This window comes from Lactuca saligna, chromosome 8 (genome assembly GCF_052625555.1).
Source record: "Lactuca saligna cultivar CGN05327 chromosome 8, ASM5262555v1, whole genome shotgun sequence".
Lineage (NCBI taxonomy): Eukaryota > Viridiplantae > Streptophyta > Magnoliopsida > Asterales > Asteraceae > Lactuca > Lactuca saligna.
This window is the reverse complement of record NC_136424.1, coordinates 32,067,658-32,091,003: the sequence shown is the minus strand read 5'-3', so window position 1 is coordinate 32,091,003 and position 23,346 is coordinate 32,067,658. Positions and strand designations below refer to the sequence as shown.

Here is a 23,346-nt window from a genome sequence, read left to right as displayed (position 1 = left end):
CCGTTAGTTGCCTTTTCTTTTTTGTTTATAATATTCTCTACTATTGAAAAAAAATCTATACAATTAAAGCTTAAAAAAAATGAAGGAATCTACTCATTCCATTTCTATCACCGATAACAAAACTAGATCCCAAATCTTTTTCTCACAAGTCACAACTGTCTCAATCCTCTTCTACTCTCTACAAACAACGAAGACTAATACTAATACTATAATATTGAATTCTAATAAAAGAAGATGAAGCAACCATGTTTGGCATTTTAAAACCATTTTTGGGTTAGATTTTGTCTAATTCCTTGGCTTTGGTTTTATTTTCGTGATTAAACATTACAAATCAAGATGTCATGTTTGATGAATAATTGAGAAACAAGTTTTACACCAAATGACAATACTTATCGTATTGAGTTCACAATACAAATCAAGATGTCATGTTTGATGAATAATTGAGAAACAAGTTTTACACCAAATGACAATACTTATCGTATTGAGTTCGATGTCATTATTGACAAATCAAACATGTTTTCGACCTTTAAATTCGTTCGTCTTAATTTTTCTTTGGGTTTGAGCATCTCCTAAATCAAGGTGAAAAAGAAGCAATTCAAGAAAAAAAGATGAGCGCAGTGCAAAAAGGATTTGCGTAACGATGAATCTATTGGAAAATTTAGTATAAATATTTATATTTTTACTAACTTTGGACATATATAAATATATATACATATGTTGTATATATAATTAACTGTATGGTTTGTGTTCTCCTCCGTGATAACTTCGAAACGATATATTATATGTCCAAAAATGGAGTATATGTGAATGAGATATCGATACTTAAAGATGAGTTTTTGAGAATAAATTTAGCAAAAAAGATGTGTATGTGTAACGGGGTACAAATCTTGGATTTCGTAGACCACAAACACCGAACTTGTGCATGGACATGAATGCAGATCTGAAAACTCACGTTACCCTCGTTAAAATTTGATGGCTTATCTAGAGAAAAACATTATAAACCCATTAAATATTTCTTCCCCTATCAATGTGGATAATGGAAAACTAGCCAACTTGTAAATTCCATTAAATTTCCAACAAGATGAAATGCGTTATTTTGTATTTGAATATCCACATGATGCTCATTTTCTCTCCAGAAACATATTATTCCATATTCTTAAACAAGGTAATGATTACTTTTGATTAATTTTTCTAAGTTAATTTTCCACACGTAACTCCCGGTACCCCCATCGTAGCCAGAAACATATTATTCCATATTCTTAAACAACGTGTGAGCTAGTACTTGAGCATTTTAAGGAGGGATATTTTGGAGTTTGTGGCGAACTCATCTTATCAGACATTGGCTGAGTTTCAGACGAATTCCAGGAGTAGGGAGATCGAGATGGAGACCTAGACAAGGGAGGAGATCAAGTCTTATGAGAGGGACAGGAGGCCAGTGCAGTCGCAGCTGACAACCAAGCGGGCCAAGCTCGCTGATTCTTGAGCAGGAGGCTAGAAGGGATGTACTTGTGGCAAGTGCCGTAAGAGTCATGAGGGATCTTGTTGGTCAGGGATTAGCTTCAAATGCGGCAAAGAGGGGCATATAGAAAAGGATTGCCCCAAGGGATTTTCGGTTTGCTTTCATTGCAACCAGATTGGACACAGGAGGGTTGAGTGTCATCGGCTCACTTAGGGTGCAACTCAAGCTCCTACCCCTGCTACCTTGCGTATTACTGGTGGTCGGTCGGCGAAGACTGAGGCTTTGAGAGCTTATGGGAGAGCTTTTCAGCTGACTGCAGAGGTCGTCCGTGCAATGCCTGATGTTGTTGCTGGTATATAATCTTTTGTTTATACTATTAATTTAATTGTTTTGCTCATATTGTGTTTTATGATATGTACCTTCCTTGTGAATTCTTGCCTGCTTTAATACTATTTAACTCGGGTGCAAGTCAATCCTTAGTGTCTTTATCATTTAGTCGTCGTTTCAGCATCAGAATCAAGGCCTTGAGTCGGCCATTGAGGGTTTCCATAGCTGATGAGCACGCGATTTTTGCTACCGATATCTTCCGAGGATGTGTTTTTGATATTTTTGGTGTCGAGTTTCTGATTGATCCGTTGCCGATAGTGATGAGGGATGTATGTGTTATAGTTGGCATGGATTGGTTGAGCTGATTTGGGCCCTTGATTGAATGTGAGCAACAACTGGTGATGGTTCGAGACTTAAGTGGAGGGGTGCTTACTATTTATAGCGAGGGAACTAGATCGGGATCAACCTTCTATTCTGTCGCAAGGGAAAGACAGAGTTTGCAACATGGATGTATGGGTTTTCTAGCATATGTAGTGGATACTTGGGTTGTGGAGAAGGGATCGGTTTCAGTTTTTGATGTTCCGGTAGTATGCGACTTTCCTAATGTTTTCCCCGAGGAATTACCGGGTGTGCCTCCCGAGAGACAGGTGGAGTTCCGGATCGATCTGATTCTGGGGGCATTGCCTATCGCCAAGTGATGTGTATATTTATTGCACAAGTTTTTTATTTATAATTCCTAGTATATCACATCTAAACCACACCTTACAGGCAGTTAACCCGATCGAGTATAATATAGTTTTGATAAGCAATGGTATCGAACTCAAGGGGAACGGTAGTGAGTTAATATTAGAATGTTTGATTATAGATTACACCCAACAAATGAAAGCAGTAAAGAAGGGTTTTATGGAATTAAATCTCAAACAATCAGCTAACAATAAATCTCGATAAAATGACCGAAGACAAATCTCTTAAGGTACTTTGGTTTAGACAAATTACATCTTAAAATCATAGATAATTGAACATATAAATTTATTTATTCATGTTAACCGACTTCTAAAATGATTAGGTTCATGTTCACTATTACTAATCATTTAGCAAACAAGTCAATTCAAGAAGTGATCGTTTGATTAAACTAACCAGTTTCCTAGTATTCAGTTCGAATCAAGCAAGACTTGTAATAGGAGTTAATCAAATTGATTGGTTCAATTAACTCATATGTGGTTGGTCATCACACATTAATTTACTTATTTTCTAATTAACCCTAGGTTATGTTCACAACACTAGGCTTACAATCTTGATGGTCATCAAAATCATAAGAGGCAAGCAATCAAGAAGATGTTTATACAACTCAATATACTCAGTAATTAACAAAAAAAACGTCATTAACACATAAGGATCTTTTAACAAGCTTAAAAAGATAAATTAAACACAAATAAAGCAATCCAAATAACAATTAATCCATAAAATCAAGGGTTCATCTAACCATTAACACAAAGCAAAGGGTTTTAACAACCAAATCAGAAGGTAATTGCATATAGAATCATGTTTGGACATTAATCTTGGTCGGAAAAATGAACCACGTGATTATCGGCATGAATCTGCTCTCCAATCATTCAGATCTTCGCTCCTGTCAGCTTAACGGCCTTCCAGCTGCCTTATAGACCCTCAAAATGGCTTAACAGATTTTATTTGTTGACTAACATAGGGTAGAAGTCGGATTCTTCCTTTATAATGACAAAAAAGTTAATTTATAATAATTTTTCACCACCTACGATCGTTGGGAGTAGGTCCGACGAACACGAGGTGTTCGTCCAAGTAGTCTCGTAATCAGCAAACAACTTCGTTTTCCCAGGCTTTTTGCTTGATTTCCACGCCAACAAAAATTAATAGCTATAAATTATAATTCAAATCATTATAAGTACCTTTTAGCTCTAAATAATATAAAAAGATAGCATAAGATAATAAGAAAACACCGAAATTATATATATAACATAGGCGTTGTCACCAAGGCACTATATCGCTTTGCGTCGCCTGAGACGCAGGAGTTATCCTTACAGCTTCAGGAGCTGTTCGGGAAGTGGTTGTGATATGTGCATATTAGTCATATATTTCGTGTAAAATCTTAATACTTTTTTTTGGCTATTTTATTGCAAATTATGAACAAAAGATACTTAATTATGTTTAAATTTTATTTTTAGCAACAATGACATGCTCATATGGAAAACGAAGCAAATTTAGCAATTGGAAGCTTGGATCTTGGATTTTGAAGAAAGAAGGATATTGCATATTTGGTCATATATTTAGTGTAAAATCTTAATACTTTTTGGCTATTTTATTGCAAATTATGAACAAAAGATACTTAATTATGTTTATATTGTATTTTCAACAACAATGACATGATCGGGTGGAAAAGAAAGTGGATTTAGCAATTGGAAGCTTGGATCTTGGATTTTGAAGAAAGAAGGATGTTGTTGGACAGCTTAACCCCTTGGCAGTGTTTTAGCCATATCTCATGAACTGTAACTTCGATTGACAAGATTCAAAATGTTTTGAAAACTAAACACAATTTTGGACGACTTTCGTGTTTGGAGAAAATGTTGATTCCAAACGGAATCGACAAGTTGGGCCTCAACTCGATGAGTTGATCAGAAAGTTCTCAATTCTCGTCACTGGCTTGCCGTACACGGGATTTTAAGTGATGGACTCGCCGATTCGGTCACTAGACTTACTGAGTCGCCCTTGTTTTCAGCATTTATATATAGAAACACTTCTCATTCGAACCCTAACGAATGGGGGAAGTTTAGGACGATTTTTGGAGGCCAGAAGGGTTCTTAGAAGTTGTGGTTTTTGAGATTTCAACTTAGATATCAATTTGGAAGAAGATCAAAGACAATAACACATTACTTTTATCTTAATCTTTTGCATGAACCATGTTTCAATCATTCGAGTATGTTTTTAGTTTGTTATTTGCTGTAGATATGAGCTAAAAACTCATAACTTCTATTTAGGATAGATGATTTTATGAATATGGTTTGATTTTATGATTGGATTAATTTAATTTGGTGATTTTGTTTTGTTAAGCTTGTTAAAGAACCTTATGTGTTAATTACAACTATTTTCTGTTAATTAACCAGTAATTAAGTTGTATGAACATCTCTTAGTTGCTAATCTCATATGATTTATGTGAAAACATTGTTATATGTCAAGGAATAGCGAACGTGAAACTAGGGTTAACTAGATAATAGGTACGTTAATGTGCGAGAGTGTGTGACGAACCATCAACAAGGAATTAATTGAATTAGCATATTTGATTAGCTCATTACAAGTCTTACTTAACCCGATGCAATATACTAGGAAATCTATTAGTTTAATCACTTGATCATTGCTTGAATTAATTTGTTTTCTAAGGATTAGTAATAGCGAACGTGAACCTAATCACACTAATCGGTAGCCAAAGGCAATTAATCCATTGCACTTGCCATAAAATCAACCATAGGAATAAATGATTCAAACCTAAACAGAAGTTTCCTCCATTATTGAATTTAGTTGTCTTTTGTTTCTCCTTAGTTGTTAATTGTCCTTTGTTAAAGAGTTTAAGTAGTTGCTTAAGTCTCTAGTCTTGTAAAACTAGAGAAAAAACCCTTCTTTTTACTTGTTTTATTTAGATGATATTAGTAATAATCTTAATTGTTTACTGTTCCCTGTGTTCGATACCCTACTTACCTAAACTAAGCTGTTAATCGATAGGTACACTGCCTTTCGTGTGTTTGTTTATGTGTATAAGTTAGTAGGATTAAAACTAGTGCATTCCATACACATCAGGTTGATTCAGCCAAGTAGTTCTTTATGGGGAGCACCAATCCTTTTTGTCCAGAAAAAGGGTGGTTCACACCAGATGTGCATTGATTACCGGGAGTTGAACAAGTTGACAGTAAAGATCCCCTATCCGTTGCCAAGGATTGATGATCTTTTCAATCAATTGCAGGGGACATCTTGGTTTTCCAAGATTGATTAGCGATCTTGATATCATCATATGAGGGTTCGCGAGGAGGATATTCAGAAGACAGCCTTTCGAACTCGTTTTGGGCATTACGAGTTTGTGGTAATGCGTTTCGGGCTTACCAACCACCACCAGCGTTCATGGATCTCATGAACCGGGTGTATAGGCCCATGTGGGATTGATCAGTGATCCTTTTCATTGATGATATTCTAGTTTATTCGAAGACTATGGAACATCATGATGAGCATCTTCGGGAGATTCTTGGGGTGTTGAGGATGGAGAGGCTTTATGCCAAATTCTCCAAGTGTGATTTCTGGTTTTGAGAGGTCCCATTCTTGGGACTCCTCATCAACCGAAACGCTATTTTGGTTGACCCAACCAAAATTAAGGCGGTGATACAGTGGGAGGTTTCGAGATCACTATCCGAGATTTGGAGTTTCCTTAGTTTGGGAGGTTATTATTGGAGATTTATTAGAGATTTCTCCAAGATTTTTTTTTCCTCTCACCAAGCTGAATAAGAAGGATATTGATTTTGTTTGGGGGCCTAAGCAGCAGGAATCATTCGAGACTCTTCGCTAGAGATTGTGTGAGGCTCTAATGCTTGCCCTCCCGGAAGGGGTAGAGGACTTTGTGGTCAATTATGATGCATCCATAGTAGGATTGGGTGTTGTGTAGATGTATAGGGGCATGTGATAGCATATGCATCAAGGCAGCTGAAGCCTCGCGAGATGAGGTGTCGCACCCATGATTTGGATCCAGGGGTGGTGGTATTCACCCTCAAGATTTTGCGTTATTATCTCTATGGTGTCCGGTGTACAATTTACATGAACCATAAGAGCTTGATATACCTTATGGATCAGCCCAACCTGAATATGAGGCAAAGGAGGTGGTTGGATGTAGTGAAGGACTACAATTTTGAGATCTTGTATCATCAAGGCAAGGCTAATATGGTGGCTGATGCCCTGAGTCGTAGAGCCACGAGTGTCTCGATACGAGATGTATGTATGAGGATGACAGTGATGACTTGGCAAGGCTTATATGTCATCAAGGAGGCCGAGGTGAAGGCTATAAAAGAGGAAAACCATAAGAGTGAGTGGGTGATCGGGCAGGTTTCAACATTTAATGTAGACAATAGGAGGCTTTTGACTCTCCATGGGCGGATATGGGTGCCATATGCGGGTGGAGCCCGATAGATTTTGATGGAGGAAGCCCACAAGTCGAGGTTTTCTATCCACCCGGGGGCCACAAAGATGAATCTTGATCTGAAGCATAACTATTGGTGGCCCTGCATCAAGAGAGATGCGACATGATTTTTAGAGATATGTTTGACATGTCGGAAGGTCAAGGTGGAGCACCAGCTCCCTCATGGCAAGTTGCAGCTTCTGGAGGTTCCCCTACGGAAATGAGAATTGATTTTTATGGATTTCATTACTAAGTTGTCGAGAACTGCGAGGGGTGTTGACACTATCTGGGTGGTAGTGGATCGTCTGACGAAGAGCACTCACTTCTTAGCTATAAGTGAAAACTCTTCTGTAGAGTAGTTAGTCGAGATCTATGTTCGTGAAGTGGTGGCTCGCCATAGGGTGCCGACATCTATCGTGTTTGACCGAGATGTGCGTTTTACTTCCCGATTCTGGAAGAAATTCCATGAAGAGTTGGGTATCTGGCTACATTTTAGCACCTGTATCATCCGCAGACCGACGAGCAAAGTAAGTGGACAATTCAGACACTCTAGGATATGCTGAGAGCTTGTGTCGATGATTTTGGTGGGAGCTAGGACTCATATCTTCCCTTGGCTGAGTTTTCTTATAACAACAACCATCATTCCAACATTTGTATGCCTCCCTTTGAGCTCTTATATGATAGAGGTGTTGGACTCCTATCTGTTGGGGAGAGGTCGGACAAAGGGTTATAGGGAACACTGAGATACTGCTCACGACAACAGAACTTATCTAGCGGGCCAGACAAAGATTGCGAATGGCCCAGAGTCATCAGAAGAGTTATGCTGACTGGCAGCATTCAGATCTGGAGTTTTAAGTCGGTAATTTTGTTCTCCTGAAGGTATCACTGTGTAAGGGTGTGATCCGATTCAGAAGCGGGGAAAGTTGGGCCCCATATTCATTGGTCCTTTTAGAGTAATTGCCCGAGTGAGAAATGTAGCTTACCGGTTAGAGCTGCCTTGAGAGTTGGGCCAGATTCATGACACCTTCCACGTCTCTCAGTTGAAGAAGTGTATTGCCGATGAGACTGTTGTGGTTCCTTTAGAGGACGTTCAGGTTAATTATCGCCTGAATTATATTGAGAGGTTGTTGGAGATTTTGGATAGGAAAGTGAAGACCTTGTAGTGGATTTGGTAAATGTGTAGTGACAACACCATAAGGTTTCAAAGTGGACTTGGTAGCCCGAGGCTGAGATACGGGAGCACTATCTAGAGCTTTTTTACAACATCAGAATTCGAGGGCGAAAGCTAATCCAACTGGGGGAGATTTGTAACATTCGTTCTTTAAGGTATAAGCTTAATCTATTTATTGGGTTTGAACTTCTTGTATGGGCTTAATTTTGGTGCTTCTAGCTCTTGGATTCGAGTTCTACTTCAGTTGGTGCATTTTCTAGAGGTATCGAGTTTAAAACTTGCTCATTATTTGTTCTAGTTCTTATTTAGGGTCCTTTTTAGGGTTTTATGTCCCAAGAATGGAACTTTTTGAGTTTGGTGAACTCCAGGGCTTTTCTCCTGTCCTTTTAGGTGTAGTAGAGTGTCTTGATCCATAAATATGAGTGCATTGATGTTTAGATCTCTCCATGCATGGGTTGTGTGGCCTTTTGTGTTGAGGAAGATAGAGTTTTTGGGTTTGAGCCTTTTCTTTCCATGCAAAGGCTTAAAGTTAGTGACTTTATGGCTTAAGACACTTTATTTGAGTTAGATCTGTGATTAGAACTTGTGTCTTAAAGATTAAGACATTGTTTAAGAGCTTTTGAGGTCTAGCCGATTACGCCGAGTGTAGCTCCCGGTACGCCCAGCGTAGCTAGGAGATCCTCCGATCCGTGCATGTCCTATGGCGTAAACCCAACATGCGATGAAGAACGCCTAATGTTCGCTTGTTGGGTTGACTTCAGTTAACTTTTGGGGTCTAGGGTCAATTTGTGGAATTTTGGCCAAGGAGGGGCAAAATGGTCTTTTTACCCTTCGGAGATTTACTAGAGAGGTTTGTCCTAGCTTTTCGAGGTTATCATTATCATTTATTAATTAGAGTTAAATATGGCATATCTTAGGCGGAGTTTAGATTGACAGCTCGTGTGCGAGATTTATTTGCTTTTCTGCGTGAGGTGAGTCTTCTCACCATACTTACCTGTGTGGTAATCTAGGTGTGACCGGAGGGTCTTGCTTGCTTATACTAAAATATGTGTTATTGTATTTCTGTCTTTGTGACTTATGTTGTTATATCATATTAGTTGATATTGGAGGGTCCTTACCGAGACGACAAACCAGAGGGTCCTCACTAAGACACAACACCGTAGGGTCCTCCCTGAGACACGTGATCGAAGGGTCCTTATTGAGATATAGCCACGAGAGGCTAATCATTTATGTATGTGGTATTTTGGGGAACTCACTAAATTTTGTGCTTACAGTGTTGATTTAAATGTGTTTAGGTACATCCCAGGATCACGGGAAGGCGAACACATGATTGTAAACATTCGTTGGGTGATGAGAACTTATGAGGATTTTGGGATACTCTAACTTTATTTTATGATGTTATGTATTTTTCATTGATATTTTGACATGGGTTGGTTTGATAAACTAAGTTTTGGGAGATGGAAAATAGAGGTGTTACACCATGTAACTAAATCCTAGTCATTGGATCAATGTAAAATAGAATCATTATTGAAAGAATACGATGTATTTATTATAGTTATTTTTTTATAATTCAAATTTCAAATCCATCTGAAGGGTAATACAGGCATTTTATATACTCTTATTTTAGGCCCCCAAATATTCACATACGGACATTTTATATCCACTACTTACACTAATGCATCGATGCAAGTGCTTATTCCTTGATGAATTTATGATTTTACTAGTCATTCTTCAAGAATATGTCATGTTTTTTGGTAAGTGAATACAAAAACGATTCTAATGTCCATGAACACAAGATCTTTCCTCAACAAAAGTTATATAAACGTATGAGGACACAAAGGAGAATATGCATGTGTTCATCTAATGATCCTGTAGATCGAAAGTTAAGTAAAAATCGAATTCCGGTGAGAATATTATCCATGAGAATTACAAGCAAATAGAATGACTAACATGTTCATGACCTAAAAAAAAGAATGATAAGAGAAATGATTGGAGTCAAATCAAAATCATCAATGTGTTAACGTAAGAAACTCAATTGATTCATCACAAAGATAATCTAGTTATGAATACAGTTTTAAAATTAAAGTATCAAAACTAATTGTCAAAAAGGTAATTCAAAGTTATGAATATATAATTTTAAAATTAAAGTATCAAAACTAGTTATCAAAAAGGTAATCATAAAAGAAAACCATGATCATATCAAAAAAGAAATAAATTGATAGCTTCTTGATTGTATTACAATTAGACATTAAAATATTATCATTAATTAGTGGTTGAATGCCCACTATATTGCAATTGAAGTATATGTATCTGATTCGAATGTAGAGGATCCGAGAATTCATGGTGCATTCTTCGCAAAAGACGATTATATACGTAACAATGGCCACATCATAAAATAAATAAATTGACAGCTTCTTGATTGTATTACAATTGGACATTAAAATATTATCATTAACTAGTGGTTGAATGCAATTAAAATATATGTATGTGATTCGGATGTAGAGCATCCAAGAATTCATGGTGCATTCTTCGCAAAAGACGATTATATACGTTCTTAATTTCATTTTGTTTAAACTAAAATATATAATTTCTTACCAAAACTTCTTTTTATGGTCAATGCATACAAAGGAAGAGAAGGAAATGATCAAAATTGGTCTCTCTTATTCTTTCCCTTGCATTAATCACACCAGATAAATCGATATGTACCTCATCCCCTTTAATCGATCAACATTCCAGGAAAATAATTTTTTATTCTTCTTGATGTGAGATGAATATGGGAGCGTTGGAGGAGCAAGCTATGAATGACAACTTGGAGGCCTACCTCGATTAATCAATTGTTGACGCCGGTGCACAGGTGGTAGATACAGTTGGTCGGCAAACATAAACCTTGTTGATGGAGTTCTGTCAATGGCCAAAAGATGATGTATTTTTCACGACACCATTGCTTCTTGATAGATGGAGATGAAATATGTGGTTGTCGGCAAAGGTGTCAATGAGTACCAATGGTCTGTCTATTGTGGAGAGCTAGCCATCAGAGTGGGTTACCGGAATGGTGGCTTGGAGGCTGGTTACGGTTTAAGAGGACGTACGATATATATATATATATATATATATATATATATATATATATATATATATATATATATATATATATATATATATATATATATTTAATATATATATATATATATATATATATATATTTACTATATATATATATATATATATATATATATTTATATTTACTATATATATATAGTAAATATATATATATATATATATATATATATATTTACTATATTATTTACTATATATATATATATATATATATATATATATATATATATATATATATATATTTACTATATATATATATATATATATATATATATATATATATTTACTATATTATTAAGGATATATATATATATATATATATATATATATATATATATATATATATATATATTTACTATATTATTAAGGATATTATCAATTTCTTGAAAATTAAGAGGTACAACATATATTAGATCATGTACAATTTATTAAGCATTATACGTATTATACTACACGCTATATGGATCATATACTACACCCCAATACAAGGAATCCCTAAACACACTGACATCTAACCTATTCACATGACACCACCAAAGATGCCCCTTTCCTAACTTCATATGGAGGCGCTGATGAACAGATCAATCAAACCTCTGATATTTTAGATCTGTAACGGAGAATAATGCTACTTAGCATCTTCGATCCTCAACTAATGGCTATCAATGATCTCGAACACAGAGAGGAGGAGGAAGTCGCTGCTGCTGACGACGAAGACACCGCCGCCTTCGATTTTCGCCCTAACAGACGCTCTCAGGTCTCAGCATCTTCGATCCTCATCTATAATGGCTATCAATGATCCCGAACACAGAGAGGAGGAGGAAGCCGCTGCTGACGACGAAGACACCGAGGCTCGGGTTGCTCCGATCGTCAGGCTTGAAGTAATCGAGGTCATTAACGGTGAAGAAAACGAGGATGCAATACTTGATCTGTGAGTATTGAACCTTTATCCGAGTTCACACATTTGTATGGTTTATTTTATAACCTTGTTTCTGATTCCTTCCATTTGAACCCAACAAGGAGTTAGAATACTGGAAATAGCAAACACATGAATGGCTACTCTATCGCCTTCTTCTCCCCCTTCTTCCCCATTCATCACCAATACAGGTTCTCTCGAGGTTTCTCTTCGTTTATCTTTGTGCAATTAGTTACTCGATTTAATGGATTATGCATTTAATCATGTTATTTATTGTCCTTAGGCAATTTGACGACTCGTAGATTAATCAATTGTGCTGTCAGAAGCAACTGTGGTAAGCGCATTTCACGATTTAGGAGTGGTGTGATTGTAACAATGTCAATGGAGAAGAAAAAGAAGAAGGAGGAGGTATGGATATGGACGGAGAACAAGCAGGTTATGACTGCAGCTGTTGAATGGGGTTGGACCACGTTTATCTTCTCTTCTATTCATCGCTAGCTCGCTACTGATTGGTCTTCTAAGTCTACTAATATTGTTAGTTACTTGCTTCTAAAGGGAGATACACTCGGGGCTTCAGTTGTCATGTAGGAAATTTCCTCCCAAAATCTTAATCGGATGCCCTTAAACAGCTTTCAGCGTAGGTTAGATCATAGATACTAGCAACGCATTATCCATTTTAGCTTAATTTCTATAGAAGCTCTTATAGGATTCACCATGAGTTACTGATTGCTAAACCTTTATGTCATGTTCTAAATCTTCCCATTCCTTTTCCACACCTACATTGACATTTCCCACAAATCACATACTGTGAGAAGTTATGAACATATGAATGTGGTAAAATCCAAGAAACGATTTTCATCCATCCTGATTTTATTGGTGCTACACGCAACAATAGCATTGATAAATCCCATATTCATTGAAGACAAGAGTCTTTTTGACAACAAGGCTAAATTGGTTGCCACAATTTCTGAAATATCTTATCCCCAAGAATTGGAGCAACTTTAGTCAGCTTATGAGAACACAGATAACATTATTGTTGATCTATTGGATTGGCAGGTATATATGCATCATCCCTTTCAATCTTATTCTATATGTCATCAGCAAGATTGCAGACAATTTATGTCATTTACACTTGTTAATTTTATATGTATTATACGAACATATATTAGTATAACTGGTCTATATGGAAGCTTAAAGATCTTAAGAGTTATCCTTACTTATTTTGTTATCACTTATGTTTTTTCAGGTGATTCCTACAGATAACATTGTTGCAGCATTTCATGGCACTCACAAAACGGTCTTTGCCATCTCAAAAGGTCTATCTCTTCAGTTTCATGGGAGATGAAGAAAGAATGGAATCATGTTAGATGTCATCGGCCACCACCATCAATGACATGGTGGTGACCACCTTCAAACAAAACCTACCCCGCGATGCTAATTTTTTGTTACAGCTTTAGGCTATTTTTACAGGTTCACATGTTTAGTGTATGAATTGAAGTTGCTTAATCCATTTCATCTTTTCAGAACGGGTGGTGAGATGGGTTTGCATTTGTTTATAGAAATGGAATTTGTATTTTTTTTTTTTTTTGGATTTGAGAACCTTGGATCTGCTATTTTCTTCCCAGGTTAATACAAAAAGATTGGTTTGCATTTGTTTTATTGATTTACAAAACATGCATCCTAAGTGTTTGATGTAATGTCTTAAAGACAGTTTAACCCAAGGTCATTCATTACTCTCATCTCTCAAATATGGTGCTTGTTTATATTTTCATTTTTAGTGGTTTCTCAACCTATTTTGTCTATTTTTTTGTTTTCAATTTAATTTAGTAGTTTGCTGATCAAATGGTACAATCTTTAAAGATTCTTTTCTTGCCTTTCATCTATAATTTGTGGATGACAAATAATCTATACAAGTCAAGTTAGTGACTTAGTTCTAAACTTTAGTTTTCAATATTCTTTTTACAGCTTACAAGAATATAACTGATGCATGCTAAAGGATTTCAACATAGAGATTTGAAACCAGATAATATCTAATGGGTGCAGGCAGGAAAGCAAATCAGGTAATTTCTCATTGTCCCTTTTTGTGACTCCTATTTCGACAAAAGTTCTGATCTTGTGTTAATTATATCATCCTACTTTTGTCCCAGTTTTACATTAGGTATGATATTTTGAATGTTCATTTTAGCATCCTATTTTCACAAGTCGACAGACTTTATTTTGTCTTTTATTTTCTATGTTTTACTTTCATTTTGATTACCTCATGTATGAAACTTTGATTATCAATCACATTATGAGCTAATATATTATTTGTTTAAGAACTTTTGTTATCAAATGCAAAAGAATATGCAGGTTTCATGACATAGCATGTACCACCTATCTTGGATAACCTTCAAGATAGCCTTCAAAATTCAATCATTCCATTAGACCTTCGTAAATCGTTTGTAAATAGAGAATGTTTGGGAATCGCTTATGTTATTATTAATGTTCAACATCACCCGTTTATATAAAAACATGTCAACCGAGTGAAATGGGTAAATTTTGAAAAGTTAGCTAAAGAGAAAACATGTGCCAATAATGTATTTTGTAACCTTTCATCCTTACAGTATATAGTTTACAATATTTAATATCTTAGATGCTTATGGTAATTCAAGAGCTAATAATACTTCAAAGATCCAAATAAACGATGTTCAAGCAGTGATGCTATTGAATTTTGCTATGGGCTGGTTCGGAAAAAAAAAAAAAAAAAACTTTACATAATCAGTTTTCTAAATATGCAATTTTTTATATTACTTTTTAAATTAAAACCGATAGACCCTGAAATTATTTTTTCTTTCTTTTTGTATATTACATTTTTAATTAATTAATGTTGATAATCTGCCACACATGCTCATATCAACTTAATAGAGCCTCCGGGAATGGTTGTATATGTGTGTGTGTGTGCATTTTGGTTTAATTCAAATTTGTTTTTTATTTAACATTGTATTTTTGAAGTACAATGCTACTGTGAATTAAATTTTGAAAATAGACTCACGTGGGATCTTACACCTTTCCACTCATAAAAATGTCATAAAGGTTTCCAAATTGGTTTGGGGTTCTGTTCTGCATATATGGTTGCTTGAGAAGGTCTTTAATACTTTTAATCCCTTTTAACATTTTCTAAATTCATAATTAAGTTACTTGATAGCTAATTTATTTTTGGTGGTTTTTTAAGGCTTCGTGCAGGAAAGATAATTTTTTCCAATGTAACAAGAACACTTTACTAATGAAAAACCAGAGAAGGGACAGGAGAGTGAGTCCACATAACTGAAGTATGAAGAAAATAAAGGTAAAAACTAAAAACTAAAAACAGAATACACATTGTATGGTAACCATTATAACTTCCCTTTGGCTCTAACTTATTTTTCAAAATTTATCTTTTAGGTAAGTCACATGGACAGTGTGGGAAATGAAGCTTATGAGGATGGACATTTTGGAAAATGTCTAAATCTATGCTCATTTATAGCAGTGTACTTTTTCAAAATCTATTTATATGTACATTTTAACACAGTTTTTGGAAATGTTTTTAATTTATGCTCATTTATAGTAGTGTACTTCGTCAAAATCTGTTTTTTTAACATAGTTGTTGGGTTATTGATAGCAACCAATCACTTGTTAATGTATATTTGTAAAGAATCGCGACTTTTATTTTTAATTCTTATTGAGTTCGTTTATGTCAGCATAACTCTTAATGGTAATTGTTTAGATGTAGTAACTATTCGTGCAAAAGAACTAATCGTTTTTAAAAACTAATTTATGAAAAAACTATGCAAACCCGTCGTTTGGTGCGGGTAAACGGCTAGTATATATATATATATATATATATATATAGAGAGAGAGAGAGAGAGAGAGAGAGAAAGATAGAGTCTATTTAAAATAAATTAGCATGAAATTTAGGAAGATAAATTATCTATACCAAAACTACCCCTAGATAATTAATTAAAAAGTAAAAAAAAAATAATTAATGACTGGTTACGGATTAGTTATACATTATATAATACTTGGTTTACAAATGATGTTAGCTATATATATATATATATATATATATATATATATATATATATATATATATATATATATATATATATATATATATATATATATATATATATATATATATATATATATATATATACTAGGCGTAACATGTCGCATTGCACAATAAAACATATAAGTGGTTAAATAATTATGGGAAAAAAATAGAAATATGTTGAAATTTACGTTTTTAGTTATGTTTTAGGCAACATAAAAATTCATCAACTTATATTTTGATACTATCTAATATAGTCCATATCTTATAAACTTTACTTTTACTTTTATAATATCCGATATATATTATAAGTTTTGTATAACATTGATATAATCTACTTTTGTTATGTCTGATAATATTTTTTGTATAAAATAAGAAATAAATGAGCTATTAATAAACAATATTGAACTAATAAACTTTGTATTACACTATTTATATTACACCAAAACATCCAAGGTTTCATATATGAACTTTCAAATATTAAACAATGAAATTAAGAATGAAGTCATACAAAATATATCATTATACATAAATATCATCAAGAGTTATTTTGCAAGGCGTACGTTTGACTTTATGTTGGTGCACCGAGAATCCTCTTCCTTAATTTGTACCTAAAAAATTAAGGTGAATAGCAATATACAATAAATGTTACTAACCACTAATATAAATAATTAAAAAGGATATGTGGATCTCCTACCACCGGTTAAAGACAACATATCTATCTAGTGGTATCGATTCCTATGTGAAATTGAAGTAGTCATTCTATGTACATCTTGTTTCTAATTACATAAACAAATGAGTAACCAAAATAATAATATTATCTTTATGTAGGAAAAATAATTTAGTTAATTAACAAATTAAATAATATAAGTTTAAGAGTTAGGACTTTCAAAACATTAATATTTTAATTAATCAATCAATTAAGTAACACATGTTGAAACATTTACAGTCATTTTTAAAAAACATTTGAAAAATTAGATTTTAAATTAATTTTAATTGAAGTGTTTTGACCTCTATTAATATATATATATATATATATATATATATATATATATATATATATATATATATATATATATATATATATATATATAGAGAGAGAGAGAGAGAGAGAGAGTGTGTGTGTGTGTGAGTGAGTGAGAGATATGGAAAATATAACATATTTATGAGTTTTAATTAATTATCATTTAAAACGGTACAATTACAAACAAAAAAAAACATATTTAAAATATTTAATTAAATATTTTCGACGTCACCCTATATAACATATAATCAATATATTAACGATTAAACCACAATATACAACAACTTTATTACAATAATCTAAAAACGAAGAAAATATAAAAATGAATAAAAACTTACAAATTAAAATCTCTAATATAATAGCATATATCCAAAAGTGGTCATAAGACCTCAATCCAACACAAAAATATTTAAGCTTGTTTTCTTTTTTATTGAAATTTGTATATGATTTGTATGCAGAAACGGTGATCGATTTTGCCGCCATTAATGGTGAGAGGGTTTGTTTTTGTCCTGTAACACAAGCGATGAAAGAGGGGGGTTCTTCACCTTCGTGGGTTAGTTGAACAATCGAAGGTGATGACTTGAACAGGGCAACGGTGGTGGTGAGGGGCTGAAGATAGTGGTGGCAATAAGGCTGCTCCGGTGCTCTTCTATGCTTCATTCCTTTTTTGTTGTCGGCTGTGGATGTAGGGTAGCACTCGAAGTGATCGTAGGGTGTTTGGGGTGATTAATCAACAGGAAAGAAAATGGGGAGGAAGGGAGCTGCAGAGGTGGTGGCAATTTGTCTTATGGTGGCGATTTGCAACGGAGTGGAGGAAGAGGAGATCCCGTCGTCTGATGTGGTAAGGGAGGTTGCTCCGACAACTCCCTCGTCATTCTTCTTTCTGTTCCGGTGGCACACCCATAGAAGGGAAGCAACAACATCAAAAGGGGGTGTTTGGGAGAGAGAGAGAGAGAGAGAGAGAGAGAGAGAGAGAGAGAGAGAGAAAGAAAGAAAGAGAGAGAGAGAGAGAAAGAAGTGGGCCCAAATTAGTTATTTATTTTCTTTTTTCTTTAAATTAAATAGAAAAAATATAAAAAATATATCCGAAAGGGCATTTTAGTCTTTTCAGTTTTCCGAGGGACCAAAATTACAAGCAAACTAGCTCAAAAGGACCACCAATCCAAAAAACTCGTGGTTTGGACCAAAACCTCAAAAATTTACATACCACAGGGACCATTTTTGCAATTTTGTCATATATATATATATATATATATATATATATATATATATATATATATATATATATATATATATATATATATATATATATATATATATATATATATATATATATATATATAATGGTTGTTTTTTTGGTTTTTCCAAGGTATGGATTTTGCGTTAATACATCTAATGTGGTTAAAAAAATATGATAAGTTATTATTTTATAATTGTTATAATATGTATCTTATATAATCATTTGATATTTATTTGATATTTACAGCAGGACATATTAGTATGTCTATGGATCAACTTTCATCTCTTTATGTTACAAATGAACAAAATTTTTGTAATTTCTATATTGTTAAATTAACTATTTATATTGCAGTACATGTTAATATGTCAAGATTTTAATTTTTGACAAAGTATTTAAAAAAAAAAAAAAAAAAAAAATTCTAGAAGTTTCGAATTCCTTCATAATTTTCGAACTCCGATTAGATTGTCAAGATTTTGATTTATGATACAAAACAATTTCAAAAATTGCTATTGTTGATTTTTTGAACTCTATTATGGTTTTCAGACTACCTTTATTAGAAAATATCGATCGAAATTCCGAACATGGTAAAAAAATTCATGAACATGGCAAGTATTTTCTCCTTATTCTTGAGGACTTGAGGTGAATATCCCTTAAGTTTATGTTATTCTTCGTACTATCCGAGTTATGATTTTATTTTGGGATTTATTGAAGTCCGTGAAATTTCTGTAAGATTTGTATAAATGTTTGTTTCCAGTTGAGTGCCAATGTGAGTAACAATTTTATTTTCGAATAAGGAGAAAATAGAAATTGAAGATGAGTAAAGTTCATGTGGACAATGAGAACATGTTATATGGAGAACACGTCCCTTTCATGCTTATAACTCATTTTAGTGGCAGAGCACATGATAATCACATTTCATGTTAGACATGACTTATTTACATTTTTCATGTGTCTACTGTGCAAACATAGAAATTTGGAATTATCAAATTTATATTTTACACCCATATTGTTTTAATGATTCGTAAACTTTTATTATTATTATTTAAAGAACTTGTCTCTAGTGTTTTAACTTTTTAGACGTCCATGGATAGATGTTAACATCCATACAAAATTATAATCAATTATTTATACTTTATTTTAATACGTAAATATGCTATTATAATTTATGTGTGTACGTATATATGATTTATATTTTATTTTAATACGTAAATATGCTATTATAATTTGTAACTCGTTCATACGAACTCCGTATTTGACGTTATTTATATCTACGCGTAGGTGGAGACGTACTTTACAACTTTTGTTTAGACTCTCTTGGCTAATTTTGACTTTATTTTTAAAGTTATATTTTTAACAGGCCGGAATACGATTGATCCGTTAAAATCTCATTACTTCTTCATCTGATGTCCATTTTCGTCTGTCTTTTTATTGTTACGCTACTAATAATGAGATCTTCGATTCTCGTTTAGGTTATGTCGGCTGAAAACCGCTCGATCTAATATTCGAATTTCGGGTTGTACACTGCTAATCTGAAACTTCGAAAAATCATAACTTCCTCATACGAAGTCAGATTTATGCGTTCTTTTGATGGACACTTTCGGTTTAACATATTCTACAACTTTCGTTTAGATCGCTAAGGCTAAATCTTGTTCTATCATAAATTCACTATTTACGTTTCCCGTTATCGTGTCGGTTCCGTCGCTAGACTTCGATAGGTCATAACTTCTTCGTTATAACTCGGATTTCGGCGGTCTTTATATGTACGGAAACCTTGTAACATATACTACAACTTGGTTTAGATTATTTATTCTAAATAATATTTTGCCGAAAAGTCATTTTCGACACTTATTGCTTCTAAATTGACTAGCCCGGATCTACGGGCGTTACAGGAGCGTACTGTGACATCCCCATTTTCACGGTCAGAAAAGACCAATTTTGTTTATGCTTTATAAAAATCAGAGTACCTCCTTTAATAAAAATGTTGTGGAATTTGTTCCAAGTAAAACGTGATAAATACGTTATCAAAGCATTTCCGAATAAAAGTATTTTCATTCATTTTAAACATTCGGGATATCATCGTCAATACATAAAAATAAACATAAACAGAACTTACATTCATTATCACTAGTGATTTATATCACCTTAATCTCTCAGTTTAATGTGACTTCATATCAACATTTGGGATATAAATAAGCTTGAGTGGTCAGGTTAGGAAACTTAGTGAGTACATAGGGTTTTCAACCCACAATAATATAATTATTATGTTTAATCATCAAACAGTTAACCTAATTACCCATCCCTATTATCTTCTTTACTCTTAAGGATCTACCCTAAGAATCAGTTATTTCTTATTCATTCATTCCTAAGGATTTTCCTAAGGAATGTGTTCGAATTCCATAGTTGTCAATGACACAGCTACCAAGCACAGCTGCTAGTTCTATCACTTAGGCGCAACTGCTAGAATTTTGACATTCTCTTTGAGGCGCAGCTGCCGGTATTGTCCTTCGGGCACAACTACCAGGATTATCTCGTTTATTGACAGTATCGTTTTCAAGAGTCCACTCACAATACATATCAATGGGTTTTTTAGAGTACACCAGTGAACACATCGTTCACAACACCTCCAAGTTGCGAGTCTGCTAGTGTTCCATTGGACTGTCTAGAATAGTCCGTGGTTGTCATCCATATTCTGCTAGATGACGGGGCCAACATTTGGGAACAAGGCTTCTCACATCGTCTACCTCTCACCCTTACCTCATGGTCTATATCACCACTCAACTCATCATCTAACTCATATTTCATCTACCCATGTTTTACCAAACATATTATGTAGATATAAATACATATACAATTTAAATTATATAAAACTTGTATAAAATCATTCATCTAGCATAGATAGCAAGTATACAGATAGATGCACACATAGCATGTAGTGTATATAAATTACTTCATATCTATGTGTAAGATGAAAGGGACCATGCACTCACTTGAAAAGTTGGTGACCCGACACTCGGACAACACTTCGTTACTCTTAACACAATTTTCCTTTGATAAAACCTAGTATCATTACCACTAGAGTTTAGTCTAATATTCACTAAGACTAATTAATAGTCTTGTTATTATAACTATTATATAAGCATGAAACAATATTTCTCAACCACTATATACCGACAGGGGCCAGACATAAAACATCGGAAGGCAAGACCATTTTGGTATATAGTACTTCTGAAATCCAACAAGCCTATTTATATAACTCATAATAATAGCCCAAATACTCATTATAAGTTCCTAATAATATTACTATATTGAAACATAAGCTATACCAAAGATAGGTTAGGCGTAGCTTACTTACAACAGGTTTTCTCGAAAACCGGGCTTCGCTAGAGCAGCTTTCCCGAGCCGAGGCTCTTTTCTCGAGTCTTCGGGAGCCTAGGGGATTCCCTCGGGTGCTAGGGGGTTTACCTAGGCTTAGGGGGATTTTGGGGGCTAGAGAGAGTTTAGAGAGAGAGAGAGAGAAAAAAAAAAAAAAAAAAGAGGTTGGAATGGTGTGAATAATGAGGGAACCCGACACTTCTATTTATAGGCTGCCAGGCAGCTGTACTCGTCGAGTTGGTTCACTGAATCGCTGAGTCAGTGCCATGTGTCATGATCTGATAGATTTTCTTGGAGAGAAAGCAATGGTTGTGATCGCGCCACATCACCCAAACTCGGACATCACCCTCCCGACTTAGAAAAATCATAACCCTCACATATTAGCTCCGTTTTCAACGTTCTTTATATCCACGCGTAGATAAAAACAAAATCTAAAACTTTCATTTAGACTCATTTGGCTAATTCCCAACCAATATTAAGTTTAATAGTAGGAGGAGATTATACTGTTAAATGTCCGTGTAAAATTCATAACTTCTACATATGGACTCCGTTTTCGTGTGTCTTTTTAATAGTAGGAGGAGATTTTATTGGCCTAATTTTCCATATTGGGCCCAACTCCATCGTGGACTTTTCCCTAAGGACCAATCCTTTACTTGGCCTAAAACATTAACGCTCAGATGGCCCAAAGAGGACCCAAGTATCTAAGCCTAAAAATGTGGCCCAAACTCGAAGCCTAAAACAATAAAGCCCACAAACTGAATACACTGGGCGTACTCAGCTGTACGCTAAGCGTACATGCATTGGGGCTTGTACGTTACGCGTACTGGCTTGTACACCCAATGTACCCCTCTGTTAAGCCAAAAATCCCATTAAGCACTTACTACCTTAAGATAAGGTCCCAAAACGTAGATCTGACTTCCATGAGCTAAAATAAAAAAGGTTTCTAACTTTACGTTCATGCATGGCTACATGAAGCTATTTAGCTTAGCAATGACTTAATGAATGTCTTAATGGATGAAATATAACCAAAATCCTATAAAGTTGGCACCTTTATACCAAGGAATCCTCTAACAATGTTAGATCTAGAGAAATGATCCCATCAAGTTGACCCAAACCATAAATCCATGAAAAAGGGACCAAAATGAACCAAATAACCCATAAAGGAAACTAGACATTTACAAGTCAAGGTTTGAACTTTATACCTTGAGAAGCTGGCAATGTGATGGAGAGTTCTAGATCTCAAATCTCCCACCAAGCTATGAAATTCACTATCTTATTGGTTCTTCAAAGATGGACCCAAAACACACAACTTTTACTTCAAAATCTCAAAGATTCTAAATGGATGCTAAGGGACAATTAGGGTTTTCTGGAGGTTGAGGGACAAAAGATGAGGCCAAACCTAAAAGGTTAAGGATGAATATATAGGGTAAAACACCCCACATTAGAGTTTCTGAAAGCTAGGCGTACGCCCAACA

The 23,346-nt window shown here is 34.4% G+C and overlaps 1 long non-coding RNA gene across 10 annotated transcripts; it reads left to right on the top strand.

Annotated features, from left to right (window-relative positions):
• The first annotated feature begins 11,727 nt into the window (after positions 1-11,727).
• Positions 11,728-15,824, top strand: LOC145009268 (uncharacterized). 10 transcript variants are annotated; one of them, XR_013663815.1, is made up of 7 exons: positions 11,732-12,184; positions 12,274-12,360; positions 12,453-13,225; positions 13,416-14,229; positions 15,242-15,292; positions 15,381-15,494; positions 15,590-15,824. It is a non-coding gene; the product is annotated as an uncharacterized LOC145009268 (long non-coding RNA). The 10 variants fall into 10 exon arrangements; XR_013663818.1 differs by lacking the exon at positions 15,242-15,292 and having other exon boundaries at positions 11,733-12,184; positions 13,416-13,485; positions 14,135-14,229; XR_013663813.1 differs by lacking the exon at positions 15,242-15,292 and having other exon boundaries at positions 11,733-12,184; positions 13,416-13,891; positions 14,135-14,229.
• The last annotated feature ends 7,522 nt before the right edge of the window (positions 15,825-23,346 follow it).